General features: G+C 40.3%; 1 non-coding gene across 1 annotated transcript; it reads right to left on the reverse strand.

The window, feature by feature from the left end:
* Positions 1–16,543: 16,543 nt before the first annotated feature.
* Positions 16,544–16,618, reverse strand: Trnas-cga (transfer RNA serine (anticodon CGA)). Its single transcript has one exon. It is a non-coding gene; the product is annotated as a tRNA-Ser (tRNA).
* Between the last annotated feature and the right edge of the window lie 476 nt (positions 16,619–17,094).

The raw sequence follows: 17,094 nt of genomic DNA on the forward strand, positions 1-17,094 counted from the left end.
CAACCGGTTCTGCATTGCGTACAGTTCCTGAGCAGGCGCAACTCCGCGCATGCGCAGAAATTCGGGACGGCGGCATTATTTGTTAACGTCGGAAGTCAACACTGTTACGATAGTGGATTTTTTGCCTTTTTAACTTTAATTTTATCGTTTCCTTTGTTTTCGCGAGACAATGCGCAGCTCACGTGAAGATATGATCTTCCCCAGCGACTGTTCTCCCACAAGACAGGCCAAATATAGAAAATAATATATAAAATTGGCTTTAGTATACATGGTGGAAGAAGTAGCCTAAACTTTGCCCAGAAAAGACCAGATAAAAGTCGTAAACGAAAATTGTTTCTGCACTGAAGAAACTGAAGGAGAAAAACGGTTTCGGGTGTTATTTGGCAGTTATAAATTAAACAAGACACAAATGGGAAAGCTGAAAGGCGCTGTTTTCTGGTTTCTAAATATTATTTGATATGATTGTCCATATTTATTTTCGGCGTAATGTTTACATCAGGTTCTGCGACTAGAAATTTTGTTAGTGCATCTTGAAAAGTAAGGATGTACTTATTGCCCTTGTCTGTGGGGGGGTCATTGGACCAACAATATCAATGTCACACTTTTCAAATAAATGCTCAGGGACAGTCGTAATTTCCATGGGCATTTTAGTTTTGTTTTGTGTATTTTTTTTCCTTTGGCAGCTTTCGCATTTGCGAATTTACTGCTCTATATCGGCTTTCATGCCTTCCCATGCACAATTTTTTTTTATTCTTTCGTAAGTTCTTCCTTTCCCCTGATGGCCACCAATTGGTGAATCATGAAACTGTTTGAGGATTGTATTCTTCTCCTCTAAACTCAAATTAGCGGCCGATTCCTGGACGGCTGCCTTATTTGTGATAGCCTGTGTATCTTTGCTTTCCACATGGTCTGAGTGGTTAGCTCCACTTATCTCCCCTCCTACAGCTGGCTCTTTTACGTCACCAATGCGACCTCAGAGACCTTGTATTCTTCCGCGTTTGCTTGAATCTCATTGGATTTCGTTTCACGTAGAGCGGAATCCAAGCTGTGAGCAATACAGCAAGTACTATAATAAGGATACGTTTTATGCTGTTTTACAAGCACATAGACTGAGCGATGCGAGACAACAACTTTGGTCGCATTAAACGTGCACAGTACTGGCCAGTCAGCGTTCAAACTAAACTGCAATGATGTGAGCACTTGCAGTTCAGATGTAAAAAGAGACGAACAAAGAAACGCTATAGCTTCGAATGTCATTTAATTTTTAAAGAGAATGAAATAATATCTGGCGAAACTCCAGCACTACCGCGTTCTTCTTAGGTGACCAGACGGAAAGCATAAAATGCACTCGTTCTCATCTGAAGTAGTATTCTAATTAAAAACAAGAATGTTGAAAATTTCTAACTGAAGGATAGAGTAATTTTTCTGGGCGAGCTGTGTGTAATGTAAAAGCATACTGCAGGGATTTCACCGCACTGTTGAATACTGAAGCTTTTGTATCCCTCCTGGAAGGCAGCGCGCGGTTCGCTCCTGTAAACTGAAGGGTAGGCCGAATGTAGGAAGCGAGTACAGCAGGTGAGGTAAAAATCTCTCGGTGCAGCTTTTAAGGTAAAGGTGGTTTTACTATCTCACGATAATAACTTGAATACACAATAACGTGAATACCTAACTTTGCACTGGGGAGCACACAGGTGCGGAGCCGGATGTATCAAAGCTCACAAAAGTTACACAGGCAAAATCTGTAGTGGTTCGCCCACTAGGAAATAGAAACATTGTTGCTTGGTCGTCTACTCGGAATCAAATGGCGCAGAATGTGGAGCGGCGCTCGAACAACTGCACAGCGCCGGCTAGAGGGCGCTGTCGTCGGAGTCGGTGTCGTAGTGCCAACCTAAGAACTTTTACCTATACCGTGGCATCGTAGCTATCGATACCACAGAAGCCACTGAAAATATTAGTTACAGTCAATCGTCTGGTAATATCTTAGCTCCTTCCTTCTCCGAATCCGAGAAATATGTTTCAGTTCTATAGTGTGTCGGGTCTGAGCGGATCAGGATGGAAGCTAGACGCTAATTCCAGAAATGAGATGGCTCGTCCAACTCGAAGTCCTGGTGCTGGAAAAGTTCTTTGCAGATAAGGGAACTTTGTGGGATAAGGGACATATACTTCTGAAGAAATGACTGACAGTGAGACGAAATACGAGGTAGGATAAGACCACTGTCGAACCCTAAGAGGCACCAACACATTGAATGTAAGTTGTGCAGTCCTGCATGTACCCTGTGCAGCTAAGTGCCACGAGAAACTGAGTCCCGTGCCGAGTGCAGAGTAACTCAGGTCCAGCGTCTGAGGCAACTGTCGAAGGAAATCTCTAGCAACACCAGCGACCCTGATTATATAGGCTCGTCTGATGCAAACCCCCGCGATCACGCGCGCCTCCCGTGTCCTGTGGTCCTTCCAGAACATTCTGTCGTAGCTGGCCACGTAGCTCCAGCGTCCCTTGCCACAAAAACGCAACCTCTCCTGCTTCCCAGCGCCCTGGCTGACGTTAGGTTGCTTTCTACATGTTCATCTTATGCATTTCTACTCACATCCGCGACCCATTCGCGACAAGTGTCACCTGCTGTGTTGATAACGAGCCTATCACGAAGCCAACCAGGTACCGCATTTTCTCTTATTTTATGACGAGCCCGTTCTTAACCCCCCTAGCGTTCAGCAGTGACATGTGAGAAAGCTGCATGCATTAGTTCCAGTACGTCTGGCAGCTTAAACAGTGTTGTTACTTCTTGGGCCAAATCCCGCAAGTTGTCTCCAGATCAGTTCTGTTGGGTTCATTCTGTAATGGTTCAGTAGCAAATGTAAAAAAGCAGTGTTTGTATGATGTGCTCGATGCTGTGAAAATGATTGTTTCTCATGTTTCTACGATACTTATCTACATCTGTGGTATAAAACGATGGACACAGTCCAAACAAAGAGTATTTGGTTTTTCATTTTTGCCTTAAAAATTAAATTGTTATGTTTTCTAAATTTAAGCAACTTCTATGAACAGTCTTTAATAAAACATCGATAATTAAGAATTTGTATATGACATGAAAACAGGAATTTCGTGTCCAATATGTAATTAGAAACAAGAAGACGTCCATTATTCATAAAAAATGATGATGAGTTTTATAATTACGATATGTAGGTATTTCATATTGAATGACAAGTGGGCAAGTTGAACCAGCGCACCATTAACTGTATCTAATTATCAATCATTACGCTATTGATTGCGCTAAGCCTACAAAATCTACATGTGTATCAATTGTAGTACAAACATTGGCGGGGAGAACTTCAAAGCCGATTAGCTCCGTAAATTTATGAAAAACATTAAGAACAGCCTATTCCGCGACACTTTTTAACCGTATTCCACAAGCGTGTTTCACTAGGGAACAGAAAGCAGCTTCGGCCATTTTCATACTGCGCTTTAACAGCGCACAACGCTGCAGAGGCTGTGACTGTAAATGATTTTTGAAATAAAAACTACGTAGCTAATGCATGATTAAGAAAAACGTTGATGGATGTTAATACATTTCAATATCTTAAAGGTTCATCCAACGTAACTTAGTAATAATATATCTCGGTGGCGGCCGCTGAGGCATTCCATTGGTGGTACCAAAAAAGCTTAGTTTGGTAGCATGGGACGTACTACGGAATCTTGTCGACAATTCACATATTTCATAATATACTATATCAAACAAAACGTGTAGAGAAACAGAAATAAACACTTATTACAACAATGGCCTTCTTATGCACAGTAAGAGTTTGATATATATACTGTAGAACATGATAGCAAGTGTTTGTATAAGAGAGAGAGAGAGAGAGAGAGAGAGAAGTTGCTTCAGCTATCTTTCTCGCATGTCTGCATTAGACATAAAACGTAACACTAACTCCGAAAATCTCTCTCGCACACACAAATACACACACGCGCACACATAACAACAGCACGATTCTTCACTCCTCACGGAGTATGTTCGGTCACTTTTATGTGGCAGTCGTAAGAAGGAGGTGCTTTACTGTATAATTGCTTAAGTTACCGGTGGAGATCGGGCCTGGAGTATCACGTAACGACACCACCAACTTCAGCTAACAACTGCGTTCCAGCCGTTACCAAATGATTTATGCGCTCCGCTTTGCTTCATCAGTTACATCGGTTCTGCCTTCCCAGGAGTACAGTACACGTGCGTAGGGTGCCAGCCCTGTGAGAGGGGGGCGTGGCTTGCCCCCCCCCCCCCTCCTCCCCGCTATTCTCACCCTTGACAGGCAGAACTTCCTTTTGCTTTATGTTCGCGGCCGACTGACGGAAACGAGTCCGCTACAACATGAGTGCCAGTACGAGAAAGTATGGAGCATGTATAAATTATTCGAACTCGTAATCTGGATTTTGCGAAGCAAATTTAATCATATTACCAACATTCAAAACTAAAAGCATTGTACTCACCAAAAGCAGCTACTCCATGACTTTGGGAAGACAGCTTCAAAATAATCATTAGTAAAGATATTGTAAATCGATTTGTTGCTCTCTCTTGTTAGCAAATAAGTCTGCCATCTCAAATTGAAATGTTCGATTTTACACACGAATGACTTTTCACAGAATAGCATCCCTAAGGCACTCAGTCATTCTTCTTTCATGGCGTTTCGTAGGAACGTTTTCTCTTGAGCATTGAAAAGCACCGCTCAGCTTCTGATGTCGAGATAGGAGTTATGATTAGCAGTTTCAAAACTTAAAACAGTCTCGTCGAATGTGTCACGAAGTTCATCCTCTAGAATCAGCATAAGAAACGGAACTGCGTCAGCAACTGCTCTCAACTCAGGCCTAGCATAAAAGACTTGAAGCTCATTCTTCAACTTTCTTTTTCCCAGAAATGTATTTGTCTGGAAAATCTGTGATGAATTTATCAAACTGATTTACATAAAATAAGTTGGCTGCAATGAGGTGTCCAGTGAAATGAAAACGTAATTTTATTTCAGAAAGGACGGCATCGCGCACTTCCAAAGCATCTCTTTTTCCATGACCATCAAGAAACCGTGGCTTCTTGGCAGGCATAGTTTTGTCATTTTTGAAAATAATCTCGTCAATGTCACCTCTGATGTTTCGCTTTACCGCTTCAAAGTTCTGGTTGTCTTGTGTTGCTGTGGTCGGTTCGGTTATCTTCTTCTGAAGCTGATTAAAAAGTACGTCTGCATGAGGCATTGTCTTATAGAAAAATGATAGCCAGAAAATGAATTCGTTATCTTGCAGTCTTTGTTTGTATGAACCAGCTTTTTCAATAGTAGAAGATAATTTTATGCTATCACTTGTTTCAGTGACTTCCATAACCAGTAATATGATTTTTCCCTGTTTTCAAAAATATCTTTTTCTACTCGCGAACGGTAATTCCATCTCGTCACACACATTGGACAAGCTTTTTTGAATAATGATATGCAACGCTTTTGATCTCTGTAGCGAGTTAGAAAAAAAAGAAGAATTACCTGAAAGGTGTGCAAAAAAGATGCGGGCTTTGGGATTAACAGAGGCTGCCGTAGACATAAGGTTGAACTGATGCACATAACAATGGATGTAGTTTGCAGCCGACCTCGGTGACCGAGCGGTTCTAGGCGCGTCAGTCTGGAATCGCGCGATCGCTACGGTCGCAGGTTCGAATGCTGCCTCGGGCATGGATGTGTGTGATGTCCTTAGGTTAGTTAGGTTTAAGTAGTTCTAGGTCTAGGGGTCTGATGACCTCAGATGTTAAGTCCCATAGTGCTCAGAGCCATTTGAACCATTTTGTAGTTTGCATTTGGATATTTGTCTTTAATTAATTGCTGAACCCCGTTCGACTTGCCACTCATAACGTTTGCAGCATCGTAACTCTGAGCTATTAGTTTTGCTCGACCATCGCTAATTAATGGTTCATTTTCTTTCAGAATACTCTCAGCTATAGTATGAGCATTCTGACTTTCTGGATTAACAAAGTTCCAAAATCTTTCAACAGGTTTTCCCTCAACAACATAGCACAAAACAATAACCAATTGAAATTCGCAAGATACGGCTGTGTTTTCATCTGCTATTATTGCAACATTAGCGGCAGGTTTTATTTATTTACGAACTTCATCACAGTACACTTCCAACGTGCATTGCAGTAGTTTGTCCTGAACAGTCTTAAAAATGCTTGAATGAAATGAACTTGAAGATCTTTATTCAGCTCCGCGCTGAACTGAATTAGCTCTTGAAAAACACCCGTATTTTGAGAGGTATCAGATTCATCGTGGCCTCTGAGAGGCAGTTCCAATGCACCACTGTACCGAGCACAGTTTACAGTTAAATTCAATCTACATCTATTCTTTGCTAGACGTTTGTTGTAGCTGTCAGTTGTTTGTATTGCGAATCTAATTTCTGCTGAATGTTGGTTTCACCTAGAAATGAAAGACTAAGCACATTATTCATGTGTTGCTTTGACATTTCACGTACTTTCATTTTTGACCGTAAGTGCCCAATATCAGTTATATCTTACGTCAATGAACATCTTCCCCAAATAACACACAAGGAAAACAAAAAACAGTGTTGCTTTCTTTACAACCACAAATCCAGCATCGATTTTTTGTTTGCTGCTGCAAATTCAGATTCGGGAATGGCCTACCTAGTGTTTTTCATCTGAGAGTCCTGTCGCTAAATGGCGTTTTCAATGACTCTTTACTTTGTTCATGTTTGCTATTTTCACAGTCAACTGAATTGTCCCTTACAGATAACACGTTGCAGGCAGCTATATATGGTCAATTACCTGACCTCGCAATAACTACAACGTGTTTGTATGTATTACACGGTCGTAATAAGTATAAACAGAAGTACTACACCTTTGTTTGGAAAACAGATGCTCAACAGGTGGTGAACACGTTAGTTTTATTTTCCCTGTAGCAATAGCCCTGCTGCTGAACTATTTATAACGATATTTAAATGTATTATTTCCGCATTCGGTTTAATTAAGCATTAATTAGCGTTTAGGTATACATTAGCATTAACTTACAGAAGATTAGAAAACTGAATTACAAGAAATTTGTGCCCTGATGTATTCTAACATGATCGCTAGATGGCAGATCGTGCTTCTATAGGTCCGCACTTTACCGCTCTCTGGCGGAAGGGACTTAAAGCTCTGAGTCAGACTAGCTGTGGGGTCTACCCCCGCCATAAGAAGCGTGTAGAAACCAACGACCAAGCCTTTCACACAGCGCTTATGAGGGAAGGCAGTGCCAATCTTCAGTTGGATCCAAGATTCAGAAAACTACCACGAGAGTGCAAGCGGGAAAACTCGCCTCTTCAAATCAGAGAATACATACTCTGAAACAATGTTTTATGCGCAGTTGACGTAGATCTCTCTCTCTATCTTTTTTTATACAAGTGGTGCCGTGGCACAACGGCACTACCTCAGAAGCCACCCCTGATAATAATAAGTAGGACGTACTTCCAAGAGTGTAACAAACACCAGTGTACATGTACTACGGCTTCTGACCAGTCATTGCATTTGTGTTTGTTGACATCAGGTTTATTCTTATGATGAATGGATTATAACAATTTAAAATTTTAAACAAAAAAGAAACCGACATTTGGCAAGAAATTGCCAAGACACTTTTTACACCGCCTGATGAAGCAAAGAAGCTCTTGCGGGAAAACTGAAATGATAGGAATAATTAAATTAATTTACTGTTTTGGCCTTCAGATCTATCAGTCGCACTTGTACAGCAGAAATTGGAAACACCATGTTTCATACACTAGTATGTTATCATTACCGACTAGCTTACTACACTACTGAGTAAGTGTATGTATGTATGAACGTATGTATGCATGTCTGTATGTAAATGAAAGTTTTTATCTTCACCGCATTACATTATCCCTAAAAACTATGAATCAGATTTTGTTTTATCGACTATGGCTGGTCATTTGTATATTTTCACTTTACATTAATTGTATTTATTGAAACTATTTTCGTTACCTTAATATCACATTTGGGTGCTTCGCATACTATAGCACTGCAGACGTTAGCGGTTGTTGAAATGCGATATAAAAATTAAACCTTAAGTTGCTAAGAACCGAAGCATAAGGGCAAGTCTTTCTACAGCCAAGATTGCTCGTTTGTAGTTAGGATCCTGCTTTGCAATTTTTCCCTCAGTTACAGTAAGCAGGCACCGAAAATCGTCCACAAACATACACGAAAAACTTTTAAATAGGCTTAATGAAGTCGGGAGCTGTAATTCAGTTACTAGTGCACTATCACCACAATTTGATTCCTCTGCATAAATTACACACCCATATTTTTCTTTTCCTTCGCTGTTTTACATTTGCTTTTTGTGTCACCAATAGCGCAGCTACCATACACAATAATCCTGTCTGGATATCACTATGTTTCATAACAACTATTTCACTACGTTAGCGTTCTGTCTGATGAAATATGTGTGTGAGTTATCTCCAAATAACCCAAAACGCAGCGTTCGCTTGGGTGAACACTGCTCACACACTCAATTCTAATTCCGTAATGTTCTCTTTCGCTTGTTCATTGTAAAAGCTTGTTCGTAAGTACAAGAGAATGGCTGTGAACTCGAGCAAATTGTTCTCTGTAATGCTCGTTCGCTTTGGTGAACAGGTACGTGGGTGTTTGTGGGATGCGTGGCACAAATGCCGAAGAAAAAGAAATAAGATTGCTAGAAAATAGCCAAAGCGCTCAGGGGTGCAACAGAGGATGTGTGAAAGACGATATATTTATTACATTCTTCCATCAGGCGGGAATGGTGTGTATAAGCATAAGTTTTGCATTACTATTAATTAAAAACGAACAACATGATTAATTTTGTTGAAAGTGCTGTAAATCTGTCATGCTGATTAGAGTTAACAATAGATATATGAAAGCCTTGATCATCCAAGTAGCTTAAGTTCATGCTACCATAGTTGCAATTATATACCTCATAATAATTGTTATTTTCTAGTTTCTGATGTCATAACTGAAGAAATAAAAATCTTTCCCTGCGATCATGTTATCTGCCATCTAACTAAGAACGTAGCAGTTTTTATCAAGTTGCTTAAGTGTATTTACTTGGGAAGTGTAATAATGGATGATATGTATTGCTTAACAGACATTAGGAAAAGGATTGCAATGGCAAAAGAAGGATTCAAGAGGAAACAGAAATTACTTTGCGGACCACTAAACAAATATCTGAGGAAAAGACTTGCCAAATGTTACATCTGGAGCATTACACTGTATGGTGTGGAGACCTGGACATTGAGGAAGGAAGATGAAAGAAGACTGGAGGCACTAGGGATGTGGAGATGGAGAAGAATGGAAAAGTGAAATGGGAAGACCGACTAAGGAATGAAGAAGTATTAAGAAGAGTTGGAGAATAAAGAAACATGCTGAAAGTCATCAGAAGGAGAAAACGGAACTGTATTGGACATTGTCTGAGGAGGGACTGTTTATTGAAGGAAGGAACAGAAGGAATGGTGGAGGAAAAAGGGGAAGAGGAAAAAGAAGATATCAAATGATGGACAATATCAAAGGGGATAAATATTCAGAAATGAAAAGACTGGCTATAGACAGACAAAAGTGGAAGAGGCTTAACCCATGACAAGACCTGCTGTAAGGCAGAATACCATATTACTACTACTGACAGGTTGAATGGAGGCCTATATTTCAGTTTCATGAGTAATCCTTAATTGACATTACATTCCTTATACGTACTTTAATAAAATCTTTAGGTGCTTCACATATGTCAGTATATACATCAGGAACTATTTGAGATACAACAGCTACTGAAGTGCAAAATAATTATTAATAGGCCTCTAGTTGCTAAAACCATAGTGTAAATGGCAGGTTTTCTGTGGATTATGATAATCGTCGATGACTAATGTTCTGCTTTTAAATTTTCCACTCAATTCTAATGAGAAGCCACTGAAAAGCGTCAACCAACATATGTGCAAAATTTTGCAATAATGGTAAGAAAGATGGAGCTGCAGTTCAGAGCAAGACACACACCTATACACGTTTCATGCTTATGTACAAATTAAAACATCTACACTCTTCTTTTCCTGCGTCATTTTGCTTGCTTCGTCAAAACAATACGCTCATCATGCTTAATAATTCCGTCTGAATATTTAAATTCGCGGCTGTAACTAGTGTTGTTATCAAGTGAAACCTCTGTGGTAATTATAAGCACCGAAAAATAATGACGGCCGGCCGATGTGGCCGAGCGGTTCTAGGCACTTTAGTCTGGAACCGCGCGACCGCTACGGTCGCAGGTTCGAATCCTGCCTCGGGCATGGATGTGTGTGATGTCCTTAGGTTAGTTAGGTTTAAGTTGTTCTAAGTTCTAGGGGACTGATGACCTCAGATGTTAATTCCCATAGTGCTCAGAGCCATTTGAACAATTTGAATCCGCAAGAATTCATTGCAGTCCGTTTTAAATTACTTGACAGCTGACACTTTAAAGGCTGGTGTTGGTTTCCTCCAATGAGTGTGCTCAACGTCACGCCCGAGCCGTTCGCCGTTGCCAAACTGCCACAACAAATGCTCAGCTGACCTCCATTGTTTGGCTAGCGCTGCATATCAAAACGTATGTATTCTGTTACCATCGTTGTGCGTATGCTTTTCATTTCGTTTATCATGTCTGATAAAACCGAAAGAAAAGGGCCATACCCAATATCTGGGATGCAAACACGTCAGACAAGAAAGCTGGCTGAGGAATTGCGTTTAAAGGAGAATCGCGACAACTCATGTGCAATGTGCGGGAATAATCTGAGACGGAGGCCGCGCGAACAGCAGCCGCGGTTAAGGTTATAAAACCGACCGTACTTCATATTAGTAAAGATAATTACGAGAATGAAAGAAGCGAAGTAGGGCCCTTTTGTCTTGATACGCCAAAAAAAGTATGCAGAAACAGGTAACAAATCTGAATGCTTTCGCGCAAGATGCGATTTGGCGTCACATATATAATTATTATTATAAAAGAGATTGGTCTGTATTAGGTAAGCGTCGTGCAACGGTGCGTGAGGCCGAACTTTTTGAAGGCAGCAGTATGTTCTTGTGACCGGTTGTGCAAAGTCTCGGCTTTAAAAACAAAAATATTTCAGGCTGTAAAACGTCGGTGGAACGAGAAGGCATAGCCACTTGGCGATGTTTAGATTTTTGCATGGAATGAAAGATATTAATTTCCTGGGAATTGTTTTGATTGATGAAACATGGTTGAATGCTGGTCATACTATTATGAAAGGAGAAGGTATGGCACTCTCCACTGGAAAAGGTGGTAGAGTTATTCGTTTGCATGCTGGTATGTACCACAGCTTTATTCCAGCTGTCAACTGATCTTCAAATCCAAGTAAACATCAGAGTACCAAGAGAATCATGAAACGTTTTTAAACTGATTAGAAAATAATTTGTTACCAAGTTTAGAAAATGGATCAGCAATTATTGTGGACATTGCCCCATACCATTCAGTTTTAAAGGATAAGACTCTAAACTGTCCTCTCGAAAGAAAGACATTATTCAGTGGTTACGACAACACTGAAATACTGCGGATGATTCATTGACAAAAGCAGAAATATTAGAACTTGTGTTATTTTACAAGTCCCGGTTTCCAACTTAAGTTATTGACGAGGTACCTTATAAATATGGACATAGTCATAAAAACACCACCTTACCACTACCACTTTAAAGCTATTGAACATATTTGGGCGTAAGTGAAAGGATACGTTACTCGTGAAAATGAAAAAATTACTGTGAGTGAAGTTGGCAAATGCCACCAAAATGGACTGGAGGGCTGTTGCGATGCACAAAAAGCGACTAACTGTCGAAGCTTGAAATAATGAAGGTATTCTCGAAGATAGTGTTACGAAATTTTCTTCTTCCAGCTGATCATCCACTTCAAAAAGTCCCAGTGACTCTTATATGAATGGCATTCACCTTCTTTTGGACAGTGCAGCTGCCTGCAGCAGGCAATAGAATGTAGAAGGTTGAAATTAATAGTACAAATAGTCTACAAAAACCAGCAGAGTCCTCTAACTGGGGAGGTATCAAGAATGGTGTCCCACAGGGTTCAGTCTTGGGTCCCTTATTGTTCTTAATATATATTAACGACTTGCCACTCTATATTCATGAAGATGCAAAGTTAGTTCTTTTTGCTGATAATACAAGTACAGTAATCACACCCAAGAAGGAAGAATCAGCTGAGGAAATTGCAAATAATGTCTTTCATAAAATTATTAAGTGGTTATCTGCAAATGGACTCTCACTAAATTGTGAGAAAACACAGTTTATACAATTCTGTACAGTAAATGGCATAACACCATTGATAAATATAGACTATGAAAGGACGTCTGTCGCTAAGGTAGAATACTCAAAATTTCTGGGTGAGTGCATTGATGAAAAATTGAACTGGAAGAAACACATCAATGCTCTGCTGAAACGGTTAGGTTCAGCTACTTATGCTATTAGGGTTATTACAAATTTTGATGATAAACATATCTGTAAATTAGCCTACTATGCCTATTTTCATTCAGTGCTTTCATATGGCATCATATTTTGGGGCAATTCGTCATTAAGAGAGAAAATATTCATTGCACAAAACCGTGTAATCAGAATTATAGCTGGAGCCCACCCAAGATCACCTTGCAGACATTTATTTAAGGAACTCGGGATATTCACAGTACCTTCGCAATACCTATATTGACTTATGAAATTTGTCATTAATAACCCATCCCAGTTCACAAATAACAGCGAAGTGCATAGCTACAACACTGGAAGAAAGGATGATATTCACTACTCTGGATTAAATGTCACTTTGGCACAGAAAGGGGTGAATTATGCTGCCACAAAAATCTTTGGTCATTTGCCAAATAGTATTATAAGTCTGACTGATAGCCCACCAACATTTAAAAGCAAATTAAAAGAATTTCTGAATGACAACTCCTTCTACTCAATAGATGAATTCTTAGATATGAAGTAGTAAATGTAAAAAAAGTTAATTAACTAATTATTGTGTGTAAGGAGAACTTATGTTAAAGTGACACGGCCCACATCATTACGAAATGTCGTATTCATGATCTATGGAACAAGGGTTAATGTATGCATGTGTGTATGTATGAGGTACATTTAAACATTATTTCTATGTTCTGTGTTTGTGTGGACCATAACCAGGTGCTGAAGCCAATATGGGGTAGCTCCACGTAACCAATGAATGCGAGAAATTGCAGTTCGTTTTTCGCACTGATTTCTCTCTTGTGTTTGCTCAAAGAGGTTAGCTTTATTCGCTGTGAACGAAGTGAGCGTGACGAACAGTTGTGCCACAAGTTGTTGACCGCCGTCTCCTCGGATACATTGCATATCACGAGGTTGTGGTTATGTTAGCAGTTCAGTACCTTAAAATCAGCTGTCGACAGAGCATCTCTGTTTCCCATCCGTTCTACCTCAAAACGGCCACTGCCAACATTGCTTCACATTACACATAAGAAAAGGAAGCCTCGCACGCTCAGTCTCAGTAATTTTATCAATCCGTCATTGTATTGACCGAGTTGGGGCGCGTATTGACGTATTGGTTCAAATGGCTCTGAGCACTATGGGACTTTTAACATCGGAGGTCATCAGTCCCCTAGAACTTATATCTACTTAAACCTAACTAACCTAAGGGCATCACACACATCCATGCCCGAAGCAGGATTCGAACCTGCGACCGTAGCAGTCGCGCGGTTCCGGACTGGGCGCCTAGAACCGCTCGGCAACCACGGCCGGCTATTGACGTATTGTCAATAATAGAATCACTGACGACCAGTATTGATGACCCCAAAAATATTCTCAATGCGCACTGAGTGTGGGGTCGAGCATTGAAAGTTTGACATTGTTTAGCACTCCGCGGTTGGCAGAGCTTCCTGAACCAGCCATACGGCCATAATGTGCACTCTTCATGCTATCAGTTCGTCTTCAAATAAAACATCTGTCATAATCAATTTTTGTGGTAGTCTTTTAACATAAGACAGTTTTAAAAGAACTTTGCAGCGATCAATCGAGCATTCTCTACGCCGTTGTTTTCCTTCTTTAATTTGGAAACATAGTAGGCCTCGTCATGTACTGTATATTCAATGGCTACGAAATACGTATCAGGCTCGTCACATTAGTTACATTAATTACCTGAATATGTTATTGCAGTACAGATGTAATTACTTCGTGGGCTTCAACAACATTTTTATGAATTGTGTTTGATGATTACAGCACTAAATTTCAAGCATTGGAATGACCTGCCTGTTACCAGAAATCTCAGTTATACGTAATCTCGTCAACTGCGATTCCTCCTCCCATTTTGCTTTTCTATTTTACGTTGTACCAACATTAATAAATTGTCGTAAGGTGAAGGACTCATACGGAAATGGTTTGACACTTTTTATTTCTGTGATTAAGATTTTTTGACAAGTAGTTTTTTTTTTTAAACCATTCTCGAACGGATTGCTTCACTTTCGTTGTTTTCTGTTGTTTAACAGGTATAGCTAAAATAACTGCAGCAAACGCTTTCTTTTGGATGTTCGACTTCTTAACTTTGTAAAACGATCAAAATAGAAGTAAGAAACTTCAAAATGCACCCATCGCTTTAGCAGAGCATCTACTCAGACCATGGCGACATAGTTTGCCGAAACCAATAATCTGAATAAATGCTCTACTAAAGAGATAGTGACAGTTTGAAGTTTGTTACTTCTATTTCCATGTCAGTGTAGATCGCTCCCAGAATGGAATAATGTCAAGCATATACAACCTTGTAAAATCACGTTGCCCACTGACAATTTAATTGATGGTGTGAGGGTCGCTTTAATATTTTAAACGCATGAAAAACTAGTACTGTCAGTAAATATTAAAACGTGTGCGGGCCCATTAGAAGCACTTGTGAAGTGGCGCACGGTGTATCGTCTGTAACAGAGCTGCTGCCAGCAGCCCATGTGGCAACGCTGTCGCTGCAAGTGAGGTGACAGACGTGAACTGTCAACTAATTTTAAACAGTCTATAGTGTACACCATCCATACTCGTATCTGTGAGTAGGCATTTACAGTGGAGAGAAATGGAAGGTAACATGAGATATCTTAACCAAGCAGCGATGCCGCATTGGTCTGTTTCTTATTTATATCTGTGTATTACGAAAATATACGGTTTTATAGATATGGGGAGTCATGTAAGATAGTGCGGTTGGGTAAGAGTGCTGTTACTTATCTATATAAACGATTTGGGAGAGAATCTGAGTGGCCGTCTTAGGTTGTTTGCAGACGACGCTGTCGTTTATCGACTAGTGAAGTCATTAGAAGATCGAAACAAATTGCAAAACGATTTAGAAAAGATATCTGTATGGTGCGAAAATTGGCAATTGAGCCTAAACAACGAAAAGTGCTGAAAGGAATTCGTTAAACTTTGGTTACACGATAAATCAGCCAGATCTAAAGGCCATAAATTCAACTAAATACCTAGGAATTACAGTTATGAACAACTTAACCTGGAAGGAGCAAATGGAAAATGTTGTGGGGAAGGCTAACCAAAGACTGCGTTTTATTGGCAAGACACTTAGAAAATGTAACAATGTAACAAATCTGCTCCTCATAATGCCTACACTATACTTGTCCGTCTTCTTTTAGAATATTGCTGTGTGATGTGGGATCCTTACCAGATAAGATTGATGGAGTACATCGAAAAAGTTCTAAGAAGGGCAGCACGTTTTGTATTATCGCGTAATAGGGGAGAGAGTGTCACTGAAATGATACAGGATTTGGGTGGACATCATTGAAACAAAGGCGGTTTTCGTTGTGGAGGAATCTTATCACAAAATTCCAATCACCAGCTTTCTCCTCCGAATGCAAAAATATTTTGTTGACGCCGACCTACATAGGGAGAGACGATCACCATGATGACATCAGGGAAATCAGAGCTTGCACGGAAAGATGTAGATGATCGTTCTTTCCGCGCGCTATATGAGATTGGAATAATAGAGAATGAACTCTCAGCCAGGCACTTAAATGTGATTTGCAGAGTATCGATGTGGATGTAAATGTAGATGTAGAATCTCTACTGGGTGAAAAGTATTTGGTGATTAGCCTTAAGAATAGAAATGTTGACCACTTGCTAAATACATTTAGAACCCTTAATTTCAGTTGCATAAATGACAGACCCACAGGACAGGAAGCATGTCTAGATAACATAATATGTAATTTTCATCTAAACAAAACGGAATTCGAACCAATCAAGCTAGGCGTTTCAGATCATGAGGGACCATGGGTCAGACAAACTTTTAACAGTAAAGGAACTGAAACTTCCACAGGCTGTAGAAAAATTACAAGACCAACTAATGAATCAAAGCTAAACAAGTTGGTAAGTAAACTGAATTTATTAAAATATGACAAAATAATAACCACTACAGGTGAAAATGAATCTATGAACAAAATTTTGAAGCATGTTGTCAAGAATGAGATTTTCACTCTGCAGCGGAGTGTGCGCTGATATGAAACTTCTTGGCAGATTAAAACTGTATGCCGGACCGAGACTCGAACTCGGGACCTTTGCCTTTCGCGGGCAAGTGCTCTACCAACTGAGCTACCCAAGCACGACTCACGCCCCGTCCTCACAACTTTACTTCTGCCAGTACCTCGTCTCCTACCTTCCAAACTTTACAGAAGCTCTTCTGCGAACCCTGCAGAACTAGCACTCCTGAAAGAAAGGCAAAGGTCCCGAGTTCGAGTCTCGGTCCGGCACACAGTTTTAATCTGCCAGGAAGTTTCATATCAGCGCACACTCCGCTGCAGAGTGAAAATCTCATTCTGGAAACATCCCCAAGGCTGTGGCTAAGCCATGTCTCCGCAATATCCTTTCTTTCAGGAGTGCTAGTTGTGCAGGGTTCGCAGAAGAGCTTCTGTAAAGTTTGGAAGCTAGGAGACGAGGTACTGGCAGAAGTAAAGTTGTGAGGACGGGGCGTGAGTCGTGCTCGGGTAGCTCAGTTGGTAGAGCACTTGCCCGCGAAAGGCAAAGGTCCCGAGTTGGAGTCTCGGTCCGGCACACAGTTTTAATCTGCCAGGAAGTATCA

The sequence above is a fragment of the Schistocerca nitens genome, chromosome 4 (assembly GCF_023898315.1).
Source record: "Schistocerca nitens isolate TAMUIC-IGC-003100 chromosome 4, iqSchNite1.1, whole genome shotgun sequence".
In the NCBI taxonomy this organism is placed as follows: Eukaryota; Metazoa; Arthropoda; class Insecta; order Orthoptera; family Acrididae; genus Schistocerca; species Schistocerca nitens.